Below are 6317 nucleotides of genomic sequence, written 5' to 3'. Positions count from 1 at the left end.
ACAGATGAAAACAGTCAGTTCTCTGGAACTCAATTGTCCCAATGTCTACCTTCTTGGTGAACTCCAAACTAGTAAGAGACCCTGTCTCAAAACAAAACAAACAAACAAAAACAGTGGATTTTTAGACACCCATGGTTGTCCTCTGGCTTCCATTTGCAAATTCATACATGAGTGTGCATACCTGTAGACACACTCTTAACAACACACACACACACACATGCACACACACACACAGGCACACACAAAGATAAAATTAGAAAAATATTCTAACAAACTCATGCATTTTATTTAAATTTAACAATTTAGTTGTCAAATTTGTAATTTAGTTTTGTTCCTTTTTATATTCATGTGGTGTTTATTTTTATTTTTTATTTTTGGCAGTTTTGTGGTTTTATTTAAACATAAATAAAACGTGCATGCAAGCCATCTACTCATCATCTCTGCGTAGCCTGGTGTTGGGACTGGTGACTCTGATGGCCAGCTGTGCTGTTCTTTCTATGATGGCTGTTCGGTTCTGGAGGAAACATTGTGAGCAGTCTCACACAGTAAGATTTGTGCACATCAGCAGCACCTCCAGCCCCTTGACGTTGTGGACCAGAAACTTCTGGAAGCCACTATGCAGCATGTGCTTGGTTTTCTTGTTGCTCCTGTAACCAATGTTGGGCATTAGGATCTGGCCCTTGAATCTTCTCCACACCCTGTTGTCAATACCTCTGGGTTCCTGCCAGTTTCACTTAATTTTGACATATCTGTCTGACTGGTGCTGAATAAACTTGGTCCTCTTTTTGACGATCTTGGGCTTCACCAGAGGCCCGAGGGCAGCCATGATGCTGCAAAGGAGATGGCAGCCACCTCTCAGGTAGCACCTAGAAAGAAGAGTTTAAATAAGCATGTGGTGTTTAAATAAGCATGCCCCCACCCCCATATTTCATTGCTTAGTACACAGTTGGTAAAACTGTTTGGGAAGAATTCAGAGACGTGACCTTGTTGGAGTAGATGTGTTACTTGGGTAGGCTTCAAGGTTCCAAAAGCTTAGTCCAGGCCCAGTCTCCTGCCTGCTGTCTGTGGATCAGGATGCAAAGCTCTCAGCTGCTGCTCCAGCACCATGCCTATCTGCTTCCTGCCATGAAGATCATGACTAACCCTCGGAAACTGTAAGCATGCCCCCGGTTATGTGCTCTCTTTCGCAAGTGTTGCCTTCATCACAGTATCTCTTCACAGCAATAGAACGGTGATAATCTACTGAACGCGGCAAGTTAAGGTCTTTCAGTTTCATTTTGTGACACGGTGACCTCTCACCTACTTTTGCGCTCTTTATTTGTCTTTCCTGGATATAATTTCTGAGAAATTTGAATCATTTATATAAACTCTTGGTAAACAAAGTTACTGACTTTCTCTTAATTTTATAACTTAGACTCCATGGAATGTCTTAAATCATCAATCCTTTGCCTCTTTTTCACTTCACATTTTTATACTCTTAAGTTTTAACCTTAAACTTCATCCGTTTAATCATTTTTCAACATTGTTTGCCCATCTCTTTCCTTAAATAATAAATACCTATTGCAGTCTTATTTTACTTTATCTAAATCACATGCTCCCAGCTTGAACTGATTTACATTCTATTTTTACCTTTTTCTGCATTTATTTTATGACGAATTTATTCCCATGCCGCAAGTTTTACTTTCCCCAGTTTCTTCTGGGATGCATTTTTCTTCTGTGTAGCCTCCTCTTCTGGTTTGGGACAATTTGTTCTTTTTCAGTGAAAATTATTACAATGTGGCCAGGTTAACCCAGCCATGAGCTCTGTAAGTTTGTTGGTTCATCTTAGGGGTGTTCGCTGGAATGTTCAGTAGCTACAGAATCTGTATCTAAACCCATACATTCAGCTTTACTCTATGCATTTTTAAGCATGTGCAGCAAAAATTCAGCCCTCTTTTGGTGCCAGGGACCCTATTCCGGCCCCACTGTGTCTCCTAGGTGCACTTACTCTCCTCACCAGGCCACCATCTGAATGGAACGCATGAATCGTTCCCACTGAGGTCTTTAAGATACCTGGTGGGTTTTTGGATATGTATAGCCTTGGCCTGGGCAGTTTCACAGGTGTTCTTGAGTGAACATGAAGATTTGAACCTCTTGTTTTGCATAATAGTGTAGGGTCTTCTGACTGGAGAGAGCCGTAATCCATCTTCCCAGGTCACCTGAGGCCACTTATAGGAGGAGGAAGCCTTACTCTTCGGGGTCTATTCAACCACACCCATTTTCACTATCTTTAGGATTCCTCTAGTCAGCTTCCGTAGCTGGTGTCACGCCAGCCTGCCTTTCACCTGCCTAAAAGGAGAATGTCTTGTCTTCCGTCATGGCAGTTGATATATAATCTCTGAACGCACTCGCGTCAGACAGACAGGAGGGAATGAGCTCAGTGAGGAGGGCAAGGAAACTTGTAGGGAATGGCATTGGGGGTGGGAAATGGCAGCTAAGCCAGAGAAGGAGGTCTATGATCCTGCCCGATTTTCTTCCTGTAAGGTGCCACAGTTAGCAGTTAGTTCTTCCTGTTCTCCCAAGCCATGCACAGCCCTCTTTGCATGGTTTGCCAGTTATTCTTTGCTCTGAAGCTCTCTACACAGTAGATTGTCATTCCTTGAGAGGGAATGTATGCTCACCGTGGCTTCCCTAGCCTAGAGGGCAGGGAAAGAATTCAATGAAATTCAAAGAATTCAGTTAAAAGACAGGAAGACTGGTGCTTCAAAACAGTAAATAAATAAAAATAAGAGCCAGGCTTGTGCGTGTACTGCTGACATAGACAGCATATTTCCTGGATATCCTAAAGAAATAATAAAGAACAAACACTCCTCTCTTCTGTTTTGTTAAGCAACCTTTGAAGGCCCTGGGCTTTGCTTGCTCCAACCAGTTCCTGACACAAACCAAGAAGACTATACTTTCCTAAGGCCATTTTTCCCTTTTCTTTTCAAGTATATTTATTCATTTGTTTGTTTATTACTTGTGTATATGCACACTCAGCAGGGGTGTAAAGGTCAGAGGACAACTTGAGAGTATCGGGTCTTTCCTTAAACCATGGAATTGAACTCAGTTTGTCATGTTTGGTGGTACATACCTGTACCCACTGAGCCATTATCTTGCTTGTCTCCTAAGGTCATTTTCGTATCTCTCTCCAGATTCTGTGGATCCTGTCTCTTTTAATAACTGCATGTTTTATGTAGTCAGCGGCCACAGAATTACATGTAGCTAAATCCAAGCAGTACTTCCCTATCTGCATTGACTGGGATGAAATCCCTGTGGACGGAAGGTCTTGGCTTCTGAAAATTACTTTTACAGAACTCCGGGAGTTACTGTCCTCTTACTATAACAAAATGCCTGACAGAACCAGACTTATGGAAGGAAAGGCTTTTCTGACTCAGGGCTTCAGTTCATGGTAATATGGTTCCATGGTTTCAGAGTCTATGGGGAGGTAGAATCATTAGAGGAATCATATTATAGAGCAAAGCTGCTCACCTTCTGGAGGCCAGAAGTGGAGAAAGCAGGAAGGGGAGGGGCAGGGCAAAGACAACACCCAATTGCATCATCCAAGGACCCACTCCATTCTCTAGATTCTGTCTTCTAGGCTTCCATCCCCTCCTGGGAACCCAACAAATGATGCGTTAGATATCAATGAAGTTCGATTTAATGACATGAGAGACATTACAACCCAATCAATTCTCACCTTTGGACATTGTGGCAGGGAACCAAGCCTTCAACCATTGATAATTTTGTAGACAGTTCAGGTCCAAACTGGAACACTATTCTATCCTGGCTAGGTTTATGTCAACTTGACATGGGCTAAAGACATCAGACAGGAAGGAACTTAAATTTAAAATATGCCCCCATAAGACTAGGCTGAAGGCAAGCAAGCTTGAGGGCATTTAATATTCTGTCTCCTAAGTTCCCATTACCTCCTTTGAGTCCATACAATTATGAACTCATCAATGGATGAGTTAATAACTCATCAATTGTGTTCATCTGTAAATGGTGCTCCATAATACATTCACTTCCTATCTTTGGACATTGCTGCAAGGAACGGAACCTTCAATTTTCTCAATTAGTGATTGATGGGGGAGGACCCAGCCCAATGAGGGTGCTGTCATGCCAGTTTTATCAGAGCAGGCTGCGCAGGCCATGAGGAGAGCAAGTCAGTGAGCAGCATTCCTCTGTGGCCTCTGCATCAACTTCTGATTCCAGGTTCCTGAGTTGTTTGAGTTTCTGTCTGGGCTTCCTTCATTGGACTGTGATTTCAGATATGTAAGCCAAATGAACTCTTTCCTTCTCATGTTGCTTTTTTTCTTGGTGTTTTATCACAGCATTAGTAACCCTAACTAAAACACTAACCTAGAGCTGAGCGGGGGTGACGCAAGCCTTTAATCTCAGCATTGGAGAGGAACAAGCAGGTGGATCTCTGTGAGTTCGAGGCCAGCCTGGTCTACAAGAGCTAGTTCCAGGACAGGCTCCAAGCTACAGAGAAACCCTGTCTCGGAAAAAAAACCCACTAACCTAAACCACAAAAGTAATGATAAGTTCAAATAACAAAAGGCTAAATGCCTCCACAAACTCAGTATTTGTGGATTCTGTACTCTTCAAATTTCTGGCTCCCATTTGAACTTTCTTTGGAGCCCCTGACAAGCAACTTAATCCACTAATTCTTATCATATAAATTCTACAATTGCTAAATAAAGTAATGTCAATTCACCTCCCAAACTTTTCCCAGCTGCGTTACATGGTCCCATTTAACCAGTACCTTCTTCACCCTCATCATCAACAACATCTTTCTCCAACTTCCTTTTCACGTTCTGTTGGTTCTATTTTCCAACTTTGGACCTGCACATATACTTCCTCCTCTGGCCCCAATTCTTCCCCATCTCTGAGATATCCTTGCTGAAATTCTCTATTTGACAGCCACATTGGTCTTTGAAGCTTTGAATTTTATCCCGCTAGAATCTTGCCAATATTTTTGTTAAAAAAATCTTTCAATTACTTTTAATAACAAGCACACAATTCTGATACAGCAATATAAAACATATCTACATTTGCCTTTGCCTATCCTGAGGGGCTCACCACATCCCAACCTCTCAAGTATTTACCACACCTGCACCGTGTTCATCAAATATATTCTTTTTGTTTGTGTTCTTTCTCCTCCTTAGAATGTGCCCATCTCTCCTCCAGATGCCTAAGACTGCAACTGTAAACTAAGACAGGGGAGGGTCATCAGGAGTGTTAAGATGACACCCTTCGCATGACACCAGACCCATGGTGTCAACAACTGAAGTCAGTTATATCAAATCATACCAGTATCAAACAGTTAACTAGTAACCACACACACACACACACACACACACACACACACACACACACACACAATAACAGCTTATTAGTGGCGCCAGCACACAGCATTTGTACTATTACCAGAATGATGGCTTTCTTCTCCACCGCCTGCTGGTCCTTTGGAAATCTAAGAGTCAATATCCTAAAAAGCCAGTTAAAATCCCTTAGAACTCATTCCTCTGAAAGACACCAGGGGGCAGCAATGCCTAAGAAGTGACTTGACTTAGTCAGGTTCGCCCTGTAGCACTGAATACTGTCCATTGAAATAAAACCAGATAAGTTTTACAAGTGGGTGCCTTTGCCAAGTCCTTGAGCCACTAATGAGCATCAAGCTCACTTCCAGGAATGAGAGCAGCCTGCCCACTAGTGACGTCTGTTTCATTGGCTTATTGACAGCCCAGAGGCTGCTGATTAAACAACTGCCCGTGTACCTTGTACCTACCTTATCTTCACCTGCTCCATTCCAACCTGTTTCAGGAGACAAGATCACATTCTGACCACTGTGTTACTGCAAAGCCTCCACACATAGCCATTCCTGGGGTAGAACACCTAGACAAGCCTTCCATTCCTAAGGACTACGACATACTGCCTTCTCTGGGAATTCTGAATTTTAAAAAACAAAGCATAGGAATATGGAACAAAGCAGCATTTAAAAAATATTTTTGATATAATGAAAGAAACTGGTCAAAGGAGAACAATACGAAGATAAAGGCAGTGTTCAGCCCGGCCTTGACTCGTGGGTGCTGACTTAATTTATCAGAATAAAATCTCTAGGGCACTAGCACAAGTGACCTGGAGGTCTATAATGGGAACACTTCTGTGACAGCTTGAATGAGAGTGTCACCTGTAAGCTCAGGTGCTTGAAACGTGTGCTGTTGGCAGCACTGTTTGGGTTGGCTCAGGGGCTATGGGCTTGCTGTGGGGAGTACATCACACAGGATGGTTTC

General features: G+C 42.6%; 1 pseudogene; it reads right to left on the bottom strand.

The window, feature by feature from the left end:
- Positions 1-427: 427 nt before the first annotated feature.
- On the bottom strand, positions 428-5555 carry LOC119807837 (annotated as a pseudogene).
- Between the last annotated feature and the right edge of the window lie 762 nt (positions 5556-6317).

This window comes from Arvicola amphibius, chromosome 2 (assembly GCF_903992535.2).
Source record: "Arvicola amphibius chromosome 2, mArvAmp1.2, whole genome shotgun sequence".
Lineage (NCBI taxonomy): Eukaryota > Metazoa > Chordata > Mammalia > Rodentia > Cricetidae > Arvicola > Arvicola amphibius.
The sequence above is the reverse complement of the archived record's forward strand: the minus strand, read 5'-3'. Positions and strand labels throughout refer to the sequence as shown.